This window comes from Ictidomys tridecemlineatus, chromosome 7 (genome assembly GCF_052094955.1).
Source record: "Ictidomys tridecemlineatus isolate mIctTri1 chromosome 7, mIctTri1.hap1, whole genome shotgun sequence".
In the NCBI taxonomy this organism is placed as follows: Eukaryota; Metazoa; Chordata; class Mammalia; order Rodentia; family Sciuridae; genus Ictidomys; species Ictidomys tridecemlineatus.
This window is the reverse complement of record NC_135483.1, coordinates 168,922,819-168,950,168: the sequence shown is the minus strand read 5'-3', so window position 1 is coordinate 168,950,168 and position 27,350 is coordinate 168,922,819. Positions and strand designations below refer to the sequence as shown.

At 34.3% G+C, this 27,350-nt stretch overlaps 1 protein-coding gene and 1 long non-coding RNA gene across 4 annotated transcripts in view; one reads left to right on the top strand and one right to left on the bottom strand.

Moving 5' to 3' along the window:
- Nucleotides 1–27,350, bottom strand: part of Pard3b (par-3 family cell polarity regulator beta) — a 978,588-nt gene that overhangs the window by 635,698 nt on the left and 315,540 nt on the right. The gene's annotated exons all lie outside the window — the stretch shown is intronic.
- Nucleotides 1–27,350, top strand: part of LOC120893101 (uncharacterized) — an 83,430-nt gene that overhangs the window by 42,576 nt on the left and 13,504 nt on the right. The gene's annotated exons all lie outside the window — the stretch shown is intronic.

Sequence of the window (27,350 nt, the reverse complement as noted above, 5' to 3'; positions counted from 1 at the left end):
AATCTGGGTGATCTAATAACACATAAACTTCTATGATTAATATTCACATCCCTCCTCCTCCCCCCCGAACCACCTCAAAAAAAAGCAGGCACAGAAATAGTGGCATTGCCCTGGAGTTACTACTAGTAGTATCAATAGCTAGACTAATGAGAAATGTAAGCCCTTTAATAAGATGTAATTGAGTAGTGTGAAAATGAGAAACCCAGCTTTAACCACAGTTCACTGGGGATAACAGCAGATGGTTGTTCAATTATAAGCAATGGTATATGCTTATAATTTCAGTGACTTGGGAGGCTGAGGCAGGAGGATAGCAAGCTTGAGGCCAGCTTTAGCAATTTAGAAACACCCTTTCTCAAACTAAAGAATAAAAAGAGCTGGGGATGTAGCTCTGTGGTAAAGCATAGTGGGATTCAATTTCCAATTCCCCCCCCCAAAAAAACCCAGATAGTTTTATTGTTTGATTGTATCTTCTTTGATAAATATGCTCCATTACTTTTTTTTATAAATACTGCACAACACTATCATCCAACTCCATATATATTTACCTCCAAAGAATGTTCCATCTAATGAGAAATGCATTTTGTTTTTGACAAAATTGCTTCAGATCTCTATTCTACTTTACTATTAAAACCAAAGAATTTTCCATCTTTTTTCCTTTGTAATCAACAACAAAATTTTAATATCCACCAAATAATTATCATATGCAAAAAGAATATAATGCTTTTAAGTAACAATTGTATCTCTTCTGCTTTAGGTACAAGATGGCAGTTGCTTGTAAGCAAAACAAATTTTTAGGATTAAAATTGAACAGAGAAAATTAAGTGCAGAGGAATGTAAGTGAAACTATTGTTCAAGTAAAATAGGGTGGGGAGGAAAAAATCAGAACATTAAGTTTATTTTACTGATGAAGCATAACCAAGGGTAGGGGCTGATAGTGTCTGGAATTACAATCAATGCTATGACAGAAAGTTTCCAGCCCAAACCTCTTAATTACTTTCGGTTATGATTTTTAAGGAGACATAAAATCTGCTTAAAAGCATGATTTTGTGTCAGTCCTCCATACTGAAATAATATAACATATGATACTACTGTCAGAAGCATGAAGCATGAAGTTTCGAAGTCAGTACTACCTGTGGAGCTTGACTTCAGATCTGAAGGGATAAAGGCAAGCATTTGGCAAATCCAGATAATGGGCTGGTGCTTCTGTTAGATGATTTCTTTCCAACATCAAATGCCATACCACTTTTGTAGCTGTGTGATTAAACACTGCTCATCATCAAAGATTTTGTCTTAGCAGTAACTTGTAGCTCAAATAGGATTTAACAGAATTAACTGAAGTCACAGGTCTAATAACAGAAAGTGAATTCAGACCTGTTGTATCTAAAAGGCTTTCAAAAACTAGAAAGTTTCTGTTTTTTCCTTTAAGATTAAAAAAATTAATCTTCCTACACACTTATATAAGAACATAATATAAATTATATCCCATATTACAAAAAAGACAATGGATACTTTGTATTCTTAGGTTTTCCAAAATAGAATTAAAAAACAAACCAACAAACAAAAAACCTATGACTCCTAAAGCTCAACAAATAAAACCAAGAATCAATAAATGGGATGGATTCAAACTAAAAAGCTTCTCAGCAAAGAAAACAATCAATAATGTGAAGAGAGAGCCTACAAAGTGGGAGAAAGTCTTTACTAGAAGCACATCAGATAGAGCATTAATTTCCAGGATATATAAAGAACTCAAAAAGTTAACACCAAAAAAGGAACACAAATAACCCAATAAATACATGGGCTAAGGAACAGAACAAACACTTCTTAGAAGATATATAATCAGTCAACAAATATATTAAAAAATGTTCAACATCTCTAGTAATTAGAGAAATGCAATTCAAAACTACTCTAAGACTTCATCTCACACCAGTCAGAATGGCAGTTGTGAAGAATACAAACAACAATAAGATGTTGATGAGGATATAGGGGGAAAAGGTATACTCATACATTGCTGGTGGGACTGCAAATTAGTGCAACCACTCTGGAAAGCAGAAACTTGGAATGGAACCACCATTTGACCCAGCTATCCCACTCCTTGGTCTATACCCAAAGGACTTAAAATCAGCATACTATAGTGAAACAGCCACATCAATGTTTATAGAAGCTCAATTTACAATAGTTAAACTATGGAAGCAATCTACATGCCCTTCAATAGATGAATGGAAAAAAAAACAGTGGTATATACACACAATGGAATATTACTCAGACTTACCTGGCATTTGCAGGCGAATGAACAGAGTTAGAGAATGTCATCCTAAGCAAAATAAGCCAATCCCATAAAACCAAGGCCAAATGTTTTCTCTGATAAGTGGATGCTGATCTATAATAGGGGTGGGGCATAGGAAGAATGGAGGAATTTTGGATTGGGCAAAGGGGAGGGAGAAAAGGGGAGGGGGTACAACAATAAAAAAAGGATGATGGAATGAGACAGACATAATCTCCCTAGCTACCTGTAGGATTGCACGAATGGTATGACTCTATATCATGTACAACCAGAGAAATAAAAAGTTGTGCTCCATTTTTGCACAATGAATCTAAATGCATTCTACTGTCATGTATATCTAATTAGAACAAATTTAAAAAAAAAAAACTTATGGCAATATATTTTTTACATCAACTGCAATTAAATGGGACTGCTTCACATCCCAAATGGAAATAATATAAATTTATTTTTAAAAATGGTTTGTTAACATTTATTGAGGACTTTCCACATACTAGGCATGTATTGAGATCTCTGTGTGAATGCTTGCTTTAATGGTACATGCTAATATTATTCTTATTTGAAAACAAGGAAACTGAATCTTAAAATGGTTAAAAAATGCACAGAGGTCTTAAAGCTAAGAAACGTTGGAAAAAAGATTTAAGGCAGTGCAATCTGACTCCAGAATGCTAATTTTTCACATACCAAACACTTAATTTGGTGTCATAAACGTCCTTGAAGATCCACCAAGGTCAACACAATTTTGCTTTGGATCTATATTAAGACTAAGGTATTCTTTCTGTCAGAATCCAAGCAATAAATTGAATTGTGCTCGAAGACCACAGTATCAGCCCATAAAAATTTGCTTTTCTTTTTAGCAAAAGAAGAAGCTAAAAATATGTGTCTTGTATGCCCTTAAGGACCTGATTTCTGTCAAGGAGGTAACATGCAGACTCAAGAGTTAAACACAATTTTCAGGTAAGTATTAGAATAAAAACAGAAGAAGTGAGACAAGCTATTGGTCTAAGAGATGAATAAAGGCAACTGGAAGCAGCCAATAAAGAAAGAACTCAAGAGGTAAAACGGATCAGTGCTATAGCTCACTGCAGCAACTGGAGCCCAGAGTTCCAGAGAGAGAAGAATGCGGCTGAATGGGTGGAGGTTGATGGTGGCCTAAAAACAAGTCCAAGGACTTGATCACTGTAGGGTGACTGATCATCCACTAGGTGGGAACAAGCAGGGCAGAGAGAAAACTTGAAGTTTGGGCAGGTAGCCATGAAATAGAGTTAATGAGTAAAAAACAGTCCAGAATTTTAGATAGGAAGTGAAAATGGGGGAAAACATAAATGAATGATAAAAAATGCAGGACTTTTTTTTTTTTAAGAATAAGGAAAAATTGAGCATGTTTTCAAGTACAGGGAGAAAAGCCTATGTAGAATGACATTAGAAATTGTATAAGAGAACTAGGTAATTGACTAAGCAAAAGTCTCGGAGAATAAATAAGATTGAGGATTATAGCTAAAAATATAAATAAAAGAGCTGGGCTTAGCAAAGAGGAGGAATGGTACTGATTTAGACAAATTAAATAGACGTAAATTAAAACATACCAACATATTCATATTGAAGGAAAGACCCTTGGGTAGTCTCAACATTCTCAGTCAATTAGAAGTTAATGCCATTCTGCTAACTGTGAAAGGAGTAGGGAGAGAATTGGATTCAGGGAGACTTACATTTTCTGAGGTGGTCAAAGTAGTGAATTAAAAACAAATCTTTTAAAATAAAATTATGAAAACAATATTTGTTTTCATTTTCTGTTTTTCTAGTATTCCAGGGAAGAGAACCTCTCCCAAATACTCATATCCTATGAAAGAACCAAACAACACATTTATATGATCATCTCATTTTTTTGATGTTCTGATGACACATAAAAATCAAAAGAAAATAATTTTTATGCAATTCACATTTACTGAATCCTCTTCAAAGATTGCTGCCCAGCTCACTGTTGCCAGAAATGAAAATTTCTCATAAAAATTTAAGCATGGAAGAATACTTTACAACTTTCCCATCAGTCATTTCTATTTCACTTGGTTATCAATATATAATCTGCAGTTAGCCAAGTAGAAGAGAGTAATATTAAATTTTTCTTTAATGTGAGATAACAACAAATGAGTCATCTTGATTCATTCCAAATCACTAATATTGACCAGTTTGAAGCTTAGATTACTGGGTATCTTTAGCTTTCAATATCAATTAGGTGTTACTGTATCCTAGGATCATTTAATTAGTTCAAAAAGTGACATTTCTGCTGCTACACTTCATAAATATTAGTTTAGCTACATTTACAAACAAAACATCTATCTATGACATACATATTTATATTCTATTAACAGAAAATTCTTTTCAGAAGCATACTGGAGAGAATACCATAATCCTCTGAAACAGTATTTGCCACAAGTTCACCCATGGTAGGGTCAGACAAAGTTCTCATCTTTTCTGCCTTTTTGGATGGAGATGTTAACTATTGCAGTTAAATGATATTGGCTAAGATTTGTTTGATGAATCTTCTATCTATAAGCAATGTTTTCTGTACTGTCCTGCAAATGATCTAAAGCCTCACTTTTCTTAAACACCAACTCACACTGTGAAACCAGTGCAGAGTTTTAGGCATGTATTTTTATATATGTTAGTCACACATTGATTTTTAAAATGGCACCAATTATTCCCCTCCTTGTGTCGCTTCCATTTACAATTGGACATTGGGATCCCTTTTGTCAAATGTGGAGACTATTTCTCTACTCCTGAGTCTAGGTTGGACTTGACCTATTTTCCCTGACAGAATATGGCAGGATGGCTACTGCACTGTTCTAAACCTAGACCTTTAGGGACCTTTAGGGACCTTGCCTGTGTACACTCTCTCCTTTGGAACTCTGCCACTGCTATGTAAAAGCACTAGCCCTGCTGTAGGATAAAAGACCCTTGAGGGAAAACCCAGTTGTCCCTGTCAAGATCATCTTAAACCATCCACCAAATAACCAACCAATTCCCAAATGAGAGAAGGAGCACAGCCTAACTAAAACAGCCCACACAAAAAAGAGAAAATCAGCTTGTTATGACTTAGATATTAGATGTCCCACAAAGATCATGTGTATGAAAATGCAAGAACATTCAGAAGAGAAATGATTAGGTTAGGAAGATACAACCTGATCATTGACTTAATTCACTGATCTGGATTGAGTGGGTGGCACCTGTAGGACGATGGGGAGTGGCTGGAGCAGGTATGTCACTGGGAGCCTGACTTTGGGGTATATATTTTGTCCCTGGTGAGAGAAGCTCTCTGCTTCGTGATTGCCATGTCCTGAACAGCTTTCCTCCACAACCTTCTGCATCAATGTTTTATATCACTTTGGGCCCAGAGATACAGATTCTGCCACGTAGGGACTAAAACCTCTGAAACCGTGAGCTGCACATAAACTTCTCCTCCTCTAAAACTGTTCTTGTTGGGTCTTTTGGTCATAGCGACAAAGAAGCTGACTAAAACAGTTCAAACAGGAACCGTCAGCTAACTTGTGGACTTATGGGCAGTAAAAAGTGCTTGCTGCTTTTAAGACACTGAGTTTTAAGGTAATTTTTTATTCTGTATTTTTGTAGCAATAGATAAGTAAAAGATGCTTTTACTTCTTGATACTGTGTGAATAAAAAAAACATATGTATAGGTACATTTTCCTTTTGTCTATTAATGCTTTTCCTACATTGTTTCCAGTGGGTTACTAGGTCTTATTACTGAGAAGCAGTGAGCTACAGAGAAAGACTTCAGGACTTGTTACCAAGGTTCCACCTTGAATTATCTTGTGCTTGTAACTCTTCTCTAATGTATCCTTCTATCAATACAAACCTGAGGACGTGATTTTTCATGTTTTAATTGCAATTCAAACACTTGAGTATTACATTTTCCAAATATAATTACAATTATAATATTAGTCGGCTTAATTCATTCAGGTTTTAACCAAACATATAAACCGGGTAGTCTACAAGCACCAAAAATGATTTCTCACAGTTGATTGGGAAGCACAAAGTCAAGGTCTTGCTAATGCAATGTCTTGTGAGAGTCCACTTTCTGGTTCATAGTGTCTTCTCTCTGCCTCCTCCCATGGTGGAAGAGGCAGAAGAACTCTCTGGGGTCTCTTAGAGAAGGGTACTGATCCTATTCATGAGGATATTGTCTTCAAAACCTAATTTCCCCCAAAGGATCCCTCTCTTCATGCCATCAACTTGGGTGTGAGGATTTCAACGTATGAAAATCTTTGGGAAGACAAAAATTTGGATCATTTTATTAGTCTTCACCCACCTATAATTATTCATTCTTTCAGTATCACCAAAAATTCAGTTACTTAGTCCTAAAGAGAAGTAGATATCCCTTGCTAAAATCCCTTGCTAGTGAATACTCAAATTCCTCTTAATATTATTTTTGGATTTTACTTGGATCACTAATACTTCTGGTTACATTATAATATTATCTTTCTAAATTTGATAGTGGGAGCACAGAAACCCAAACATATTATTGGAATTAATTATTCCCTCTCAGAATACAGAAATCATCTCATTATTAACTTGGCTTTCAGCTGATATATATGTCTCTTATATTTAGATGCCACAGTTTATAAACTTTAATATACAAAAGATTAAGATTTAATATCAAAAGAATGGAAAATATATTTATATTTGTCCATTCTTATTAAAATGGCAAAACTAGCTAGAAAATATGCTATGCAATTAATTATTTAGAAATTACTAAAGTCTATCCTTAGGCTCTGGGACACTGTATTGGAATTTACAGGGTCAATGGTGCAAGGGAGACAGATTATTAATGGAAAAAACTTCAAAACTGCTAAGACCTGGTTTGTTCCAAAGAGAAATGAGAAAATGCTTTCACAGATAGAGCTGGCATGCTATTAAGAGACTCTGTAGGAGCTCGGCATGGGATAACACTGTACTGGGACTTCTGGCTGTACAGTCTCCTGGCAGTCTCATTAACATAATTGGAACTGGGACTTAATTAGCAATACTGAGGTTCCATTCTGAGTGGTAAAGGGTGTGCTATTTTCCTTGGAGAACTACTTCACCTAGGAACTTTTTTTGGGGGGGGGCATTTGATAATCATGGTAAGAGTTTGAATATACTAACAATTAGCTACTTTTGATATGACAGACTCTAAGATACACTTTTCCTATCTATCACTCATGGTCCAAAGATAATAGAGTAGACATTTTTGTCAGCATTTCCCAACATACATTCCTCATTCCTAAAAGCCCCAGCTCTCTGCCTTCTTGCTTGGATGTGTGGTATTCACTACCAAAGCCAAAGACTAGAGGTACTGCTCATCTGCCTGGTCTGATATGACATAGTGGTAGAAGTGTGACTGAAGGGCAGCCAATAAACACTATCCCTGGGAATTTGAAATCTCACTGAAATGACGCAAGGATGAGAAAAGATTGGTGTATTCTTGCTGCAGAATTGCATTACCAGCTTCTTCCTTCTAAACCAGTTTTGTCTCTTGCTTTCTCATCTTTCCTTGATTCCTACCCAGTCTTAATTTTTCCATGCTTAGCCTCCTTTTGATTTTATGAGCCCTGTGTCCAACAAATTTCCTTGTTTGAAATAGAATTGTTTTTTGTTTTTTGTTTGCAATCAAGGAGCGCTGTTTTAATGACCACATCAAAACAGGTGAGTGACAACGACTAGACATCAAGGGAGACAGGATGGTGGGGTGGGGGAAGGGGAGTTCTTTTCATCCTAACTACAAGGCAAAGCTACACAATCAATAGAATCATCCACATTGGCCTCTTTCTTCTCTATACCTACCACTGTCATAGGACTAGATAAGACTCTCCTGTCAGTCAAGATTCCCAGTTGCTTGGCCATTGTTACTTCTTCCCAGCATGCTCTACCTCTCCACTCAGAGGAATCTGGTTACTGTTCCCATATCTGCATATTTGTTAGTTTTCTTGTATCTGTTATATATATATATTTAGGTATAAGTATGATTTTACTCATGACAGAGTTTCTTTTGTTCTATTTTACACTGTTGTTTTCATTGAAAATTGTACTTGATATTCAGTTTCTGGGAAGTGGCCTTCGTTAACTTCACTTACTGATTGTTCCGTGAACATGAATGCAATTCAGCTCTTATATATATATCCCTTGTACTGCAATTCACTTATTTCAGTTTGTGAGTATTTTTAGTTGTGTATGTGTTCTAACTTTTCCATTAATTTTAAAGCTACCCCAAAGCTGGGATAAAGTGCTTGTTTTAAAACTTCAGTATTTCTATTATATAGTTCTAGACACATTGGGGACTGATACTGTAGAATAATTGTTTTCACAAAGATTTTTCAGGAGATATTTGGGAGAGAACCAAATCTTGTAAGAGATTATTCACAGATGACTTAACAACTTTCATAATAACTGATATCTAGATGGATTTTTAATATATGGACTTGTTCTATGTTTGTCCTTCTAACTTTTTCTTTCTCATGTTAAAATTATAAAAGGAAATAATCTGTAAAATGAATACCCCCACTTGAGAATATTATTTTGAAATTTCACAGTGACTCAGAACCAAGAAGCTAGAAACAGCTAACAACATTATTAGCAATGTGCCATTACCAGTTGCAAAGAAATATTTTATTCTCTTCACAGTTTAACAGCTCAAAGAAGAAAGCATATCACCCCCAATGACAGCCAATATGGTTTTGCTTCTGTCTCTCCCTGGTAACTTTTCTCTACTTTGAGAATTCCTTCCAGATTAATGTTCACTAGTATTGCCATTTTGTTTCATAACTGATCCACACATTTTCCACCTTCTACTATTTCAATCAAAAATCACATCAGATTGCTCAAGATTATTACCAGTGGATTTAGTCCTTTGTGTTATACCTTTGATGGAGTCCCTCTGAGATTAATAAACTTTTCCCTGCAATATTGTTCATCAAGTACTGTACCACCAAGACAAATAATGCATTTATAACATGTCCTTAGTGCTTTAAAATTTCTACATAGCATAGAATTCAAGATCATTAAAGTTTGACTTACACTTTTACGTATTTCAATAATTGGAATTGTGACTCTACTTTTTTATTAATCATAATTGCCTCTGGGTATAAAAATCATCAGTAAATATATATCTTCTGTAAGCATTTGTGTCTCAAAAGTAAGCTTTGTTTTTCCCCCTTACAAAGTATCAATCATGTCTTATAATTCAGTAATTCTCACACATAAGTAATTGAGGGAAGTAGATAGAAAAAAAATGAGCAAATATTAAGATTCCTCTATCCTAGTATTTCTCAGTTTTTTTTCTTTTACTAATTTCCCCTTTAAGAAGTTTAAAACATTATTTTTCTAATTGCCTCACTACATGAAATTTTAATTTACTCTATATATGTTTATCTACTGTATGCATATCTATGCTTTATACATAAAATAAGTAAGTATAAGGACTAAGAATGACTAAATACATTTTTAGAGTAGAAGATTAATTAAAAATTGTTATTAATATTTAACCTAGCCTCATAACTCTTTACTGAGCAACTATAAAGAAGCCTATGTTTATACAAATTATAACATATCAAATTTTATATGCAAAGCAATTTATATAAAGGCATTAGTGATATAATCAAATTTTTAAGAACTCACAATTGTTATATTATACCAGAAAAAAAAAAGTTGAAAAAATTTTTAATTTACTTTTAAGGAATTTAACTTTTAACTTTTGCTTAATACAAGAAAATAATTCTTAATTTAACCAGCTACTAGATAATCATTTAGCTATTGCTAATTTTTTTTCTTCCCTTCTAGCACTGGAAATAATTAGTGATAGGTTGAATAACTTTTATAAAATTAATAAAATTCTAACTAATCTTATTTAATTTTCAAAAACCACAAACAAAAACAGTGATAACCCAATGTGAACAATATTTCAAAGGCAGTTGATGGCAGTTAACAGACAAAAACAGGCCATTTATAAGGTCACAACTTCAAAATACAAAAATAGATCTAAGGTCCCCCAATTAAAATGTATATTTCCATAGTCTGGTGATGTTATATGCAGTTTGTGTCTCTTCCATGCACCTAGCCAGTGCTGCTCTGTGACACCCAATACTGACCCACAGAAAATTTTTGTTAGGTTACAGTGAGTTTTGGAAGACACAAGCATTATTATATTTAAGATATTTTTGCCCCCTAAGAATCAATTTTATTGGTTCCCTTTAGGAGTGACATCCATCCTCCATTTAAACTGTACGCTCTAAATAAAAATAAGAAAAAAATAGCATTTTATGTATTCATGTGCCCTCCAATCTACAAGTCATCCTTCTCTCCATGTATCATCAGTTTCTTTAAAAGAGTTGTCAACAATGAGCAGCCTCCAGCTCCACACCATTCACTCACTGCTCAACCAAAGGAAAATGACCTCTAGTTCTACTCCTCCACTGAAACTGTCCAGATACCTGATATTTGGTAAATAGCCCCCCAAAAAACGAAGCAACAATCATATATTAACTCAACTTCATCTCCTAGGCCTTCCCCTTGCCTAAACATTGTCCTCTGTCTGAAGGCACTGAGCATTTCTTATCTGAACAAGGTTCTACAATATGTCTCTTTTCTTTATAACTACTAATTTTAGTGTTTTACCCCTCTGAACCACTTTGGTACAATTTCCCCCTGAAATACAGCCTTATTCACAAGGGTTCATCACTTTTTGACTCTATCCTTTATATTCTCTCCCCCATAGAAATTGCAACCATTTCCATGATTTCTATTATGTACTGAACACATAAAAATGATCTCAAAATAGCTCCCCCTCCTGACCAGTGACCATTGCTATCTGAATGTCCCATGGGAACCTCAAATGACACATAACCCAAGCTAAATGCATTATCTTACCTTACCCATTGTGTTGGTCTTTTCATTTAAAGGGCATCACAATCCACAGCCCTTGTTTCACCTAGGAACTTGGCAAAAATGTTTCATTCTTCCTTTCCTCCTTCCTTATGAACCCCTTCCTGCCATATCCCACCAATTGTACAGCTCTGTAGATTTCAGTAATGCCTTTCACATCCATCGCATCTTTTCCACTTCCACTGCCACCGTCCTTGTTTGGACCCTATTCTCTCACCTGCTCTACAGCAACAGTGCACATTTGATGTCACTTTCCATTTTTTTTTCTCTAATCCTCTTTCCATACTATCATCAAATATTTCTTTCTAAAATTCACATACAATCATGGCATAGTGTTGCTTTAAAAAAAAAAACCCTAATCCACAAAATAAAGACCTTTCTTATGTATTCCTGAATTGCTTTTCTAGTCTTATTCACTACCACAAAAGATAACTGTCATTTCACTGAACAATGACCTCCCATTTGATTTTGCTCGTTTCTTTTTCTATTTCTTCTCTTTGAATGCTGCTTCTCCCCCTCATTTAATTGTGAAAGCATATACCTTTTTTTGAAAGATAAACAGCAATCACTTTCACCTCAGATTTGCCCAGATTCTTCCAGTGTACTGTTTGTTTTTGTCTATGAGGATCTAACAAAAGATCTGTTGTTTGCGACCTCATCTGTTCTATAAACTGGGTTATTCTGTAAATAGATTCCTCTAGGTTGTTAGCTATTAGCCAGCATTTGACAGAGTGCACAATCTTAGCAAAGAATATGCCTCTATATTAAAAAATAACCACCTATAACTTTCTTTTTAATGGAAAAAATAACCCTCATTCGTTCATACATGGACAATGAATGAATTCTATTAAAAATGCTGAAGGTCTAATGAACCAGCACTGATTACATAGTCTCAGGTTTGTAAAGAAATATTCAGAAATGAAATAAAATTCATCAAAGCTTAGGAAAGATCGCTAGTTTAGCCTCACTTATCTATTGCACATCTGCCTGACCACATTATCTTAGTGCTCAAGCATCATTTTTGCATTTCAATGTGGCATTCTATCAGATTAATGCCCAAGATATTCCAGCTGCACTGCAAGAGAGTGAGTGGACATATAGGGATATTATGCATGGCTTGTATCATTGACACTGAGCAAAGGAAATGTGATTAGCACCAAATTGCATCTGACAGGGGAATCAGAAACCTGTCAAACACGATGACATGGATCCAATGTTTAGAAGGCAAAAGGGGGAATAAAGGAGCAGGGCAGTCTGGCATGGAGACAGCAATAAAACACCACAGCAATGATAAATTAATTCATTTACTTATGAAAAATTAGAGGCTTCCACACACAGCTCTCATTTATAATCTTGTCAATCTGGTTGAGTAAATAAAGAGGCTCTACAATTTTACTTGAAAACAGAAGCAAGAAAAGGAAAATGCAATAATTGGATTCTTGGCCTTACTTTTAATCAAATACAATAATTTGGTGTGAGTCACTATGCTCCTTGAAAGAAAATTTTCATGAAAGGATATACTATACCACTTTCTCATGTGATCCTCTTTCCTGGCCTCACATTTGGAGCTGAGAAACTCCAGGCCTCACAACCATCACTGTGTGCCAAGTATTGAGCTACTTAGTCACAAGAGTACTTAGACAAAAGAACATGCCATCAGGGTCTCTGTAATTTTGAGGACTCTGAGAAGGGAAAGCACAAAAATCTGAGTCTTCTGATACCAAGTGGTTGTAGACACATGTTACAGTCTCACTATAAAAAAATAAAATAAATAAAATAAATGAGTTCCAGAGGTACCATTAAGCTCAAATTTAAAAGTGCATGGATTCTCCAACCTATAAATCATCACATCCCAGTTGTTACCTGTGACAAGGGATGGCTTGGATGAATCTTAAACTTTTCTATTTTGTCATTACCTGAGAATTTATACAGTTGTTCTTTACACATAATTCCAAACAGGGTTTTCTTGCTTTAAGTATAGAAGGAGGAAAATCTCTTCCTTTTGTCCACAAATTAGCGTGACTAGGAGAACAAGAAAGATCTAAGGAACAGTACCTATGGAAGAAATTCCTGTGCTTGCCTAAATGAAAACCTTTAGACAATAGGTGACTGCCCGAAAGAGGTAGCTAAAAGAGATTTCAGACACAAAATCACCCTAGAACCTTTTCTAAAAATTTTCCAAGAAAAGTATCTCCTTATATACATACAAAGTGTTTTCAGAAATTACTATGAACTACAATGTACAGATTAAACAAGATTGAATAAGACATGTTTTAGAGAAAGTAATTAATTAGACAAAAGATGTATTATGTTTGAAGAATGCTGAAGGCCATGTTGATTTTATTAATAATCCCAAACTGGAAATAACCCTGTTGTTTATTAACAGGAGATGAGATAAAGGACTTGCAGAGTTTTCATACAATGAACTATTAGCATGAGAACGGGGTTATCTACATATGTTCATAAGTGACAAATCTCAAAAAACATTATGCTGAAAGAGGCCTTAAACGAAGAAATATATACTATATAATTTCACTCACATGAAGTCCTAAACCAGGCAAAATTAATCCATGGTAGAAAACTATCCCAACAGTGGTTGTTCAAACGGGGTTGACTAGGAGAAGGTTGACTGTGGGGGTGGAAATGTTGCATCTCCCCTTAAGGGTTAACTATTTACAGGCATATGTATTTATTAAAATTTTTCATATGATACATTTGAGATTTGTATACCTGATTATATGTAAATTTTTCTTTTAAAAGATTCTCAAATAACACGAAATTCTAGTTAATGAGGTGTGTAAATGTGTGTATATTCATATGTGTATATATATGCACATACACACATGAATATACATATATACACACGTGTATACACACACACACACACACACACACACACACACACACACACGCTTAATTGTTTCCAGAGTGAAGTATACTGATATCTTTAATTACTTGGAAATACAGCAAAAAATAAGATACATGATTAAAGAAATAGAAAATAGATATTTAATAAAACAAATACAGCAAAATATTAAGTGTAAAATATAGATATGTCAATAAGTCATCAGTGAATAATTATTTCAACTTTTGCCAATATTTGGAACTTTTCATAATACAATATTGGGGGAAAAAAAAGTAGGGGTAAGTTGGAGAAGCAAGGAGTACTAGCTTTAAATGAAGACTGGGTATGGTAGGACCAAGGATGGTGGGTCATGAGGATCAGAGAGCCAGAAAAAAGTCCCTATAGACATGGAACAACTCAGTACTTGCTACTGAGTAGCACAGTGGTGATAGGTAACCACCTTTTAGACTGAGGAAAATATCCAAACCAGGCCAAAAAAAAAAAAATCACAAAATCCTTCAGAAAGGACATATGGCATGTCAGATCTCAAACTATATTCTTTCCATAACTCTTGCAAATTTTACACCTCAGCAAAAACCAAGCAAAGGAGTATTTTCTATGTGAAGTTTCAAAGCAAGCCTAGCAAGGAAATATCTCCCTTAGGAGAGAACACTATCAAGCATTATGATGTTTAAAAACAAGTTGCTTGTTTGTAATGTTTAAAAATCCAACAGCTTTCATCTTGCATTACGAATGTTCTCAAAGGAAAAATTCAAAGATGTGTAGTTTATATTCCCCTCCACTCCTTTAAGTAATCATTTACCTTTTCCTGGTTTAACTTTGTTCCATAAAAACTCTCTCCTTGTGTCCATCAAATTATAACAGAAGACATCAGGCTATAGAACACTACATCCTTTACTTAATTTTCTTTTAGATGTTGTAACCAATGAAGTAAACTCCAGTTCACTAATCTAAGAAAAAAGCTTTCACTATACCATGCTGCAAATTCTAATATTTAATTGGATTAGGAGAATGAAAATACAATCACTTTTTGTATTCTTATTGCCAGAGTTCACTATTGAAGAACAATACATTGTATTAGCTACTGTGCACAACTCATTTATAACTATAATCCCCAACAGCCTTTCAGATCCTAAAACAATTAGCTTCTATTTGAACAACAAATGAGATGCCATGAATAAAAGAAAAATACCTATAATTGGGTACGCTGTCTGTTAATGCCCTTCTGATCCAAATTAGCAAAAAAAACCTGTAAACTGTTAGTATTATACTCCTAGATTATGAAAAATGAAACTCCCAAATTTATATCTCAGTCCACATCTCTATTCCACATTTCTGACTCCATTCACAATGTCCAAAATTAAACTCCTGATGTTATTTTTCAAATCCGAAACTTCATCCTGAGTAAACCAACTCATACCTCCAACTGCTCAGGACACAAGTCTTGGGGCCATTATTAGCTTTTATTTCTCTTTTACTCCAAAATCCAATAAATCAATACATCATAAATAGCCAAAATAGAAGCCACCATGTGTCTTCCTTGAATTACTCCTTCAAGCTTCTTGATTGGCTTCTAGTTTCTACCATACACAACCTCTTGCCCTCAGGATGCAGTTAGATCACATCACTCCTCCGAAAATCTCTGCTAGGCTTCTCATGCTACAGAACAAAAGCCAAAGTTTTTAGGAGAGCTGACAGGGCCCTGTTTGATCCACCTACCCAACAAGTCCTCATTGACTCTGAGGCTCTGAATACTGTCTTAGTGGAAACGTTCTTGATAATTACATTTTATTTTATTGGTCTGGTTCTTCCTACTTTTCCTCTCTACTCCATATTTTTTCAAAACTCTTACCATCTATACTATGCTATGTATTAACTTACTGACCTGTGTTTAGAGTGCGTTCCCTCCCAATAAAATGTGAAAGACAAGTGAACACAAATTTTTATCCATTTTGTTCATTGCTGTGTGTATACTATGTACCTAGGAAAAAGTACCTAAACCTCATCGGCACCCAATAAATATTTATCAATAAATAAATGAATTAAAATTTAATTCATATTCTAAAAATACAGAACAGTGACTTTACAGTCCTATACATATTTGTAAAAGATTTATGCAAATGGTCAAAATGATAAATAATTAAGAATATGTGACAATCTTGCTCATCAAGAGAACTCCAAGAACAATGGATAAATTGGTTCTAATTATTTTACTCCTCTTTTTGTTATGTAAATATACCTTTATATACTGAAAATATTTTCAAATTTAGGTTTTTTAAAATAAATGAACTATTCTGGAGTATTTATTACTTAAAATGCAACTGCATTTATAGAAAAATAATGTGAAATAATAAACTCCCACAGCATTTTTAAATGCAATATGCTTTCATTTAACTTGAACATTTAACTATGGAACACTTCGTCCATTATCAAGTTAGACAAGGAAGTTTTAAAGTGTTACATGTTTTTACAGGAAAGTGTTAGTCTGTGGAAGTAACAGAAAATTCTACCCCACATAATTAGGAATAATAGGAAATTAAATCTAAACATGATCTTGAAAGTTCCAAATAATCTTATATCTAATACATTTTTAACCAAAGTAGCACAGTGAGATGTTTTCTGACTCTCAAATGCATGAAATATTCTTATAACTCACAATCATTTGCCTGAAATAATTAAAAATATGTAGGCATATACCACCTGACCCTAAGTTTTAATCTTGGAAAGTAAACAGTCTTTCCCTTTAACAGTTATTTTAACAGTTATTTTCAACAGCTATTTGTGCTTGTGTGCAGTGTTGTCACATAATATTTTAGAGCATCCCACTCTGCCTTGACGGAAGCCATCTATAAAATATGACCAGGACAGCACTGGACATGTAACCAACGATGCAAACCCTTCAAAGACACTTATGGGTCCACCAATCAACCTTCCAGCAGTCAAATTCGAAGCCACAAACCACAAATGAATTTTTAATTATTCCATATTTGGTTTTCACAATGCTTTGAGACAAGCAATTATGAAAGGCACTTTATTTGTCTGATGTCATTAATATGCATCAGTGACAATGAGACCACACAAAAACCTAGTGGGCAGGGTGTCTCGAGTATTAATTAAAGACTTCCAAAGATCTCTGAAGATGGAGTTTCATGGCAGCCCCATATAGTCAGTGTTATATCAGATGTGATTTATGGTATGTGATTTCTGAGAAAATAAGGCTCACTAAAATATTTTTACTTTACTGGTAACTTTGTCCAGTGCAGAGAGTAGAATTTTAATTAATTTAAATAAACGTTAGTGGCATTTTGTTCATACAACCCTAAAAATATTACATAGTTTAGCACACATTTCACACACTTATAAGTGAAATATGTGGTAAAATAGTGACTGTGCAAATGCCCATAATTCAAAAAATTCCTTAAATGATGCATGACAAATTTTAACATGATGATTCTTACCAGAGAAATAATGAAAATTACTCATAAATGTAAAATGAAATACAGCTTCATTTTTGGGGAAAGCTTCTCTAGAGAGGAGACTTCTCTAAAATTAAAATTAAATTTCATTAATTAGAGAGTTTACTCAGTTTTGAATGGGTCCTTTGATGAAAAAGTGATACAATTTATCTTGGAGGAAACACATGACTGAGAGAAGGGAGCTAAAAGGATATATGTTCAAATAAGAATACTTAAAAGGAATTTGTCAACAATGTTCTCTGTTCCAATAAGGGGAATATTTTCTAGATATAATAAGTGTTTTCCCAAAGCATTTGCGTAGTAGAATAAGACTACGGATCAACAGTGGACAATTTTCTCAGGTACCTCAGTCCTTCCAATCCATCCAGGGAATCTAAGTAGTGAGAGAAGGGGAAGAAGAGAGAGAGTTCCATGGTTACCATTCCCACCTCTGTTTTCATGGTCTTGGTGTCTCTTCTTGTTTGTCTAGTACAGCTTTTGGGAATCAACCTAGTCCAATCACGCATTGGTTCTCAGATCTGGGCTGGAGCCACTAATAGCTACTAGGCAGCCTCATGTCAGGAGTACAGAAGCACCTTCGGGCCCATGCGGCCACCAGAGCCTTACAGTACTACACTAGCCAGTTCCCACCCAGGCTCCAGGTACTATCTGTACCCTGCTTACTCTCTGCACCTCAGACTACCTTGCTTTTTTCTCTGTACATTGCTCCTAACTGGACATCCACAGGTCATGTTTCTGGTTTGCAGGGGGTTGTCTGTAAGGAGGTTTTGTTCTGGCTCTTGAGCAATTCCTACATAAATTACCCTCTTTCCCTTTTGCAGGAGGCAGCTGTTCATCTACCTCCACTCAAGGGAGATCACTTTCATTTCCGCCCGTCTGGTCAGACAACGCATCTTCACCACCAATGTACTCATCTCATTTTCTTCCCTCACTCCATTCTCCCTTTCTCTTTCTCCCCTCTTTTGTAGTTAAATGAGAAAAGGGAAAATGACAATTGAAGATGTTTCAGTTAAATTTTAAGAAAATGAGTACTGACCTTCAAACCATCACCATGACCAAAAAGCACCAACCAGCCTTTACGGAAGGTGTGATACAAGAGCTAATCCTGGGACAAAAGTTTCAAATTTTTTGGTTGGTGGAGCCCTAAATAATTTTTTTTTCATGGTGCTTTTTGGCCCCATTGGTTTTTGAACAGTTCTATTCATATCATAGGATAGCTCACTCCAATTTATTTGTCTATATCCTACCAAATTAGTAGCTGTTTGAGAAAACAATATATTTAAATTGAAAAAAAGAGAAAAATCACAGCTTCACTTCTTAATCACAATTACTAATAGGATGTACATACCTATTGCATACTACAGGACCTCTTGAATTAGGCATCAACATCATCATTTCCTGTGTTGGGATATACTTGTTTATGTCGTAGCAACTGATAAAAACTCAACTTTGCGAATATGTGATATCATCAAAAATAAAACAGTATGATCTCATGTTAAAACTGAACCATAGTGAGCTATCAATTCACGTCTCAAGGAATTTTAAAATACTGTACAATGAGTTTTCTGTGGTACCCTTGTGCACCTTAGCTCCTAGTTTGGGAACCTCAGGAACTGTGGCTCAGAGCACTTCTCTATGTACTATTTCATAATTCTCTCAATAGTCCTGAGGTCTGTACGGCCAGCAGATGAAGAAAGTGAAGCAATATGGCAATACTGAACTGGTATGGCCAGGATTCAATTCTAGAGAGTGTAACTCTGGAGCCCAGGATGATCAACAAGCTATAATGCAGAAAATGCATACATTTGAGGGACTCAACAGAGTATTTCCATAAAAGGCTGTGGAATTTTGCCCACTGAATATTTGTAGGAACTAGTTATAAATGACTAACTTTTATGATTGCTAAGCATTAAATTTGGGGATTGAAGATGTCCAGTATCTATTGTGAATATAATGTTAGATCAATACTACATTTTCAGAAAACATTATTTTGAGAAAGTTGAGCATTTGAATAATTCATTTTATAAATATATGATGCTCATTCTACCTGCCTGCTTAATTACCATCAGTGGGCTGAATTCATTTCCATGATAAATGATAATAGCCCCTTTGAAAGTTATCATTTCAATGCTTCCAAACACCTATTTGTTATGGTTAGTATTCAGATTAGCCAGGTGAACATGGGCAAATACTGATAAATGTAAAGAGAAGGGAACAAATAAGAGCCAGAATAAAACAGGATCTACAATAATATTAGAGATAAATAAAAGGACTTGAATATTATTCACTAACCTCTCTTAGTTTTTCATACTACTTTTAATATTTCAAGAGGAAATGTTATCCTTTGTTGCTCAATAATTTGACAGACATGCCAATGTTTAAAAAAAAAATTCAAATGGCAAACATACTTTGAGCATACTATAAGATCAAGATCCAATTATTTTCTTAATGAATATATCTCTTTAGATAAATCTTCTTGAAATGCATTTAAAATACATATACTTTGCAAGGTTTTAAATTTGACAAAAGTTTTGCTAAAATACATGTTTACACTAAAAAAAGATATATTCTTCAAACACAAAGTCATCATAAAAACCAAGATATAAATACAAATGATCTACAAACATTTAATCTGATAACAAATTCAAATTAAGTTCAGTTAAATCCCATATTCTGTTGGGCTAGTTATGAAAATATATGATTAAAAGATTTTGCTAATTTTATTCCACAGAATATAAAGCAAAGATTGGCACCACTTCTGAGTTTCTGTGCACTACTATATACCATTTTTAGAACTTTGTGTGCTTTTAAATTATTAATTAAATATAATTGAAGCTTTTTAAAATTTTTCTAAGCTTGTTGAGGTACAATTGACAAAAATGCTATAGATGAAAAAATATATCTATTTTAATATATGTATATATTGTGTAATGATTATAGTCAAGCTCATTAATGACATCTATCACCTCCCATAATTAATTTTTTTCTATTTTGCTTCCATAAATATTCAAGTAAATTATTAATACGGGCAGATGCCTGGTGCTCAATTGTGACTTTCTGTTGATCTTTGCTAAAAGCCATATATGTCCTAAGATACAAATAAGAATTGAAATACACCCCGAGTGGATCATGGAAGAGCTTTGTTCTTCTTTTCAGATTTTCTTATAAACAGTTGACTATTTTTTATACATCTAGATTACCACTTCCCTTAGCTTAAAAATATATAATCAGGGCTGGGGATGTGGCTCAAGTGGTAGCGTGCTCGCATGGCATGCGTGCGGCCGGGGATCGATCCTCAGCACCACATACAAAGATGTTGTGTCCGCCCAAAACTAAAAGAAATACATAAATAAAAATTCTCTCTCTCTCTCTCTCTCTCTCTCTCTCTCTTTCTTTAAAATATATATATATATATATATTGTTACCTCTCAAATGTCTGCTTTGCCAAACTTCCCCCCACAAAGAAATATCCTGTTTTACTATGCAACAAAAATGATTCCAAAAGTAAAATCACCCATATGCCTATCACTTTTGAAATTATGTAAACAAAGTAGAAGTTCCTTCCAAAACTTTGACCTCTACTCACCAACAAGCCCATGCTAACCATGTTTAATCACTGTTAGCAATCAATTAAAAAAGCTACAGAGTAGGGACTCTCATTATTTCTATTTTATAGGTGAGGAGAAAGTCAAGACAAGTTAAGTGTTCAGTCATTAGGTCAGAGAACTCAGAAGTTGAAAATCTCTCATGCAAATCCAGTAATGTGGCTCTAGAATCTGTTCAGTAGCACTGCATTCAATATTTTTCTACATTTATGATGCATATCTTCCAGGCTAAATGCACATAGATTTATTCTTATTTTTGAGAAGGATGAATAGCAAACATGTAGAATGTAGCCCCAGTCACTCTTATGTGAATGATCTGAATAGGCATTTGTGTTGTATTGTTTTTAAACATTACTCACAATGCTTCAATAAACACTTATGTAGGTGCATGCCTTCGGAAAACATTTCTTTTACTTCTATAAAGTAGATATCTATCCATGTATATCTGTATGTGATTATGTGAATTTTTATTATTAATAGATATAAACAATCTTTCCCAAATATTTGTACCAATTTGCCCTCTTGACAAAAGTGTATCACAGTGTCCATTCTTATTTTTATAAATTTAAGTACTGTTAAATAACTACATAACTTTTAAAACCTCCTGCAAATGTTGGAGATTCATGAACTCCTCCTAATAAATTCCCTTTTGATTTCAATTAGTTACATGCAGCAGAAACCAGATCTGTTGAAGAACAAAACTAATAATGTGAATCTAATCAATTATTTTGTTATCCTTTCTCATGACTTTATTTCTGCCACATAGTCTTATGAGAGTTTACTAATTTTTTTTTTAATTTTTAAAACATTTTGCCCAAGTCAAATATACCATCTTTGTACTTGATCAAACCAATCTAATAGACATGTAGAAAAAAGAAAATATATTCTGGTGAGATGTCATTTTGGACTTTGGGTTACAATTGGGCATCAATTCTTGTATGTGCTGCTTATCCATTTGGATAATGGAGAATTTGAAAACTATGCAAAAGGATTACAGTAGTCCCAACAAATTACAGGCTCCAATACAAGATTTTTTTTCATTTCAATTTTGTGATACCTAAGCAAGTCTCTAGTATTCTTTTGTATCCAATGGACTCTTATTCTTTGTGGAGAATTATACAAATGCTAAAGTAATTTATTTTTGCACAGAAAAAAAATATGGCAGTGATTTGTCCCTAGCGTGCAACTCTAGATACTGCTTAAAAAAAAAAAAAAGTTCCCACTTGGTTAACAAGTTTAAAGAGATTGCTAAAATTTTACTCTCTGGGCTGCCTAATGCATAGGAGCATGGTGAAAGAAGAGACTTAGTGTTTTAGTTCAATTTCCTCCGCTTGCATATTTTGTGAACTTGGGCAACTGATTTATGTGGGATTCAACTTCAATCTTTAAAAAGTGATAATTAAGCTTAAGTATATTTAAATTTCCTTTTAGCTCAAAATTTTTGTCATACAATGATTAAGAAGTCTTGACATGTGTTCATATTTCTGAATTTCCTTAGTGTTTCCTTTGCTATTATTATTCTCTTATATTAAAAACTCAAAGGAAGAAACTGTGTCTGTTAAACTCATTTGCCATAGGATAGCACCTAGGGACTTAGAAAATGCTTTAAGTTATTAAGATAGACAGGCTGGTAACACAATAATTTGCAGTGACTCCAATGGGTGTCACAAACAGAAAGAAGGGAACTTTAAAAAAACTCTTTATAGAAACAAGCCTTGGAAATAATATAAGTCAAGACAGTCTTACAATACCAATAAAAGACACACGTTTATGACCAGACACTGATTGAACTCTGAATGCCATGAAAATAAAGCTTTGGCTGAGCTCAAAATGTCTCTCTATTACTATCAGGAGTGACACAGTGAAATACCCTGAAAAGAATAAATTCTTCTGCATTATTAGCAGTGTGCTTTAGAGAAATTAACTGTACTGGGAATTTTCCTCCAGAGGGATTTTATGACATAATATAATTTACATTCAAATGAAAATGCTAAAGTAGGAGGTATACTAAAATTGAAGCTTTTAAAGGAGACTCAGAATCGTAAGCCTATGGATTTGGATCAGCTGCCACAGACCTAGTCATCTCCCACAGATATTCTCTTGGTTGTTAGAAAAGCTTAAACACATTTCACTTTTTAAAAGAAACATCATCTTTGCTTCTGCATTTTAATGTACTGTGTTTTCTAGATAAACGCAAAAATTTCTAAAGAATCTTGATTATCTGGAAATCACATAGATTTCATTCATCATCCCAATTCAAATGCTCTAGAAAACCTTGTAGATTGAAGGACTCATGGTAAAATATTTAACATAAAAGCCCGCCTAAGGAAAAACACCACATGGTGACCACTTTACAAAGCAAGTCTCCTGCCTCATGGTTGAAAGTCAGACTAAATAGGACAACAAATGTTGAACTCATTCCTTTTATAAATATTAGTTAGGCAGCTAATATATCTGTCAAGCTGTGGTCGTTAAACAGAACAATGGGTTGCTAAATTATCAAAATAAGAGAAGGGACCAAAATTATAGTCTGATGTCACACTGAGCAAAAGAAATTATTAACAATAACAATCCAAAGGCCACTTATTCTCTAGTCAATAACAAGGCCTGCTGCCCACATGCACAACTGGCATGGGAGGAGAATTCTCTTTCCACCACATTCATTCATTTACACACACACACACACACTTCAAGCAAAGGAAAAAACAAAGGAGGAAAAGAGCTTTGGCATCCTAACTGCCATTTTCCCTTTGTGTGCAGAGTTGTCATGGTACTTCAAAGCGTGGAACCTCTGAGTCTAAATGAGATGTGTCCTGACCAGGAGTCCTACTCCAGGTCCAAATACAGAGAAGAAAGGAACAGCTTTCACTTTCCCTGTTTGACCAGATAGATGCTATGACTGCCAACTAAGGCATTGCCTCTGTAAGTTCAGCCAGAGAAAAAACATTCAACCAATTACCTTGTCCACATGAGGAAGAAACAGTGCTGCCATGAGTCACAAGCTGTTATTAGGAATTCTTTACAAGACCAATATTTAGCAAAATCTGTAGTCAAAATTAAGCTGTGGCCACAAATGCCCCAATCATCCTGTTCCTTTAGCCTTCCACCTCATTCTGAAAGGCAAGTTCATTCTTATTCTCTTGGATTAATCCCTAGAAGGTCTTAGTTTGCACATGTCATCCTCATGAAGGATGACTGAAGTCCTTTGCATTTCCAGGAATGTTTTAAGGTGCTAAAAACTGATTGTTGGATGGCTGCCATCAGTACTCAAGAGTCATGATTTTCTTTTCTTTTTTAGCCCCACTTAAGCTGTGTGCTGACTTCACCAGTCATGAGCACCCTAGATAAGAAGCACCTTGCCTAGTAAAGTCTTATTTTAACACCCCCTCCTCTTCTGATCACTATGCCTAGGATCATCTTTGGGGCCACTGCATGATTAGCCCCCCACAGAAAGCAGAGTTGTGTCTTTTGCCACTTAGAGGCAGAAGATGAACTTTTCTGAAAATCATTCCAGAGGGAAAACAACTTCTCTCCTTTTTAAAAGCACTGATACATCCTGCATAAAGTTTTAAAAATAGTTACATGCAATGATCCAGGGTATATTTGGATACTTAAATATTTTCTTTCAATGGTAAAGGTGTTTCTTTTTCAATAGGTATCTTAGAACAAGCCCTACTTTCCCATTCTCCTCATTCTCTTCTCTCCTTCTCTGCCAGGCATCAAGGTCCACCAAGCATGTTAAGTACCTTTGAGAGTGCCACATGATGGGACAGCACTGGTTGCTGCTTCCTAGTATTGAATTTTTTTTTCCCACATGGTTGAACTCAAGGGAGGAAGGAGACATAACTAAATTAAATTCTTCTATGGATTAGGTTTTCTCTATGTGATCTTTGTTAATCCTCATAACAACCCCCAGAAATTTAGAGTTTACATGATCTTTTTCTAAGGACCTAGAGAAAGAAAATTAGAAGACAGGATTCAACTTCAAGTTTATCTTGCTCCAAAGTCTATACTCTTCACATTGCTATACTGCCTCTCCAAGTCTTTAACTTATTAGAAATCATCAGGATCATTGACTCACTACCAAATTCAGTACCATCAGTGATTCAGTAAAACACTCACATAGCACATATATAAACTTTAAAAATCATAAGATTTTTTTAACATGACATATGTAGACCCAAAATTAATTCTGAATAAGAAAAAAGTGAAAACATAAATGCCATGAAACTTGCAAAAGATGAAATGGAGTGGTATGTTTTTTTTTTTTAAAAAAAGAAAAGTAGATAATATCTTTATTAACTTAATCTTAATTTGAAGATTAAATTTTTTTCAGGAAAATTTGACAATTTTATTTTTTGCACCAGGTATTAAACAAAGGAGTGCTTTATCTCGGAGCCACATCCTCAGCACTCCATATTTTTTATTTTGAGACAAAGTCTCACTAATTGCAATCCTTCTGCATCAGCCTCCAGAGTCACTGGGATTACAGGTGTATTTCACCACTCTCAGCAAATTTCATGATACCTAAACAATTGAAATTAAAGGCATTGTCATAACTATAATTAATTGGTGATCATAATCTAACAATAGAAAAAATTTCCCCTCGACTAAGATAGTTAAAATAAAAACAAACAGAAGGGGGACCCATGAAATTGAAATTACACAAGTTTTTCAAACATACTTGATAAGGTTTCTTGTAAGAGATGGTACATAAAAAAATATAAATCCCCAGGTTAGTGGTATTTACCTGTAATGTAGTATTAACAAGTTTTTTTCTTTTTCTTTTTCTTTTTTAAAAAAATTAAGGTCTATGACCTGAATTCAGGTCTCCATCATAGTATAGTCAACGATGGTAATGTTGATATTTAAATCAGCATAATTAATAGTGATATTATTTTAATGTCACTGGTTGAGTAGTGATAAAACTATTTTAATTAGTAAATCCATTCTAGTCTCTGCAAAGAATACAGAAATGATTTTACAAAAGAAAGCAATAAAGACTTTTTTTTTAAAGTTAAAGAAAGAGTAATATTGAATTGAACTTAACTATAAAGCATTCTTTGCAAAAAAAAAAAAAACAGCTCTTATTTTAAAGGTGCAATGTATTCTGGTGGGAATATTTTAAAACTCTTATGTGTGGTATAGATCAATAATTTTCTTTCAAGTTGCATTCAATAGCAAATGGGATACTTTAGCTCAGAGAACTTACAAATAGTAGACCAATGGATGATAATTACACATTGACAGCATAATGAACAATCTCAGCATTGAGTAGAGGTTGGCTACCAATTTTAAAGAAAGTTCTATAGAATCTGAAAATAAAGCATTGTTAATTCTCCTCTATTTGCCATACTTTTTTTTTTTTTTAAAGCTTTAGCTTCTACACAGCTAAATGCCTGGTTAGAGGCAAAATATAATTTACATTAAAAAGGCCACAGGCAAGGATCGCCTTTTTTTTTTTTTCATGGAAAGGTAGAAAGAGATAATAGTCAGAATCATATTAGCTCTTCATTTTTCTTGCAGATCAAGAATAAAAGAATGAAGAAAATTTTTAGAATTAAAGAGGAGAAAATTTGTGATGTAACTAGGAAGGCTTCTCCCTCAACATTTACAGTATCTTTAGTCTACGGGATTCACATTTTCAAGAAGTTATCAATATAAACAACTTATTTTGTCAGTCTTCAAATAGATACATATTTTTAGCCAATCTGTGGTTATATTAAGCAAAATACACTAAAATGTATCAAATGACATGTCCTAACTTCTGAACTGGTATCTACATAGGGGTAGAAAGTCATACTTAAAACATGGTGTCTGGAAGCTTGATGTTGAAATGACAAATGTTGGCCAGGCATTTATCATATACTGGAAAGTACCATTCATATGTGTTTTGCACTGGGGTAGGAAGAAATGCCTATTTAAGTTGCTGATACCTGTTTTCAAATGCAAATTCCCCTTCCATTTCTCATTATCTCAGCCTTACAAGATAATTTAAAAGAATGGCAATCTTTTTTTCATGTTAAATAAAGGTGCTCACTTAAAACTAGAAGTACCATGAAGAACTATGGAAAATGGCTTTTTGGTTTATATGATAGAACTGTTACTATTATCTTCTCACTCAAGGACTTCAACAAACCAAACACAGCTCACTCTGTTTTATTCTCCTTAAGTTCTAGAATCCTTGTTACAGT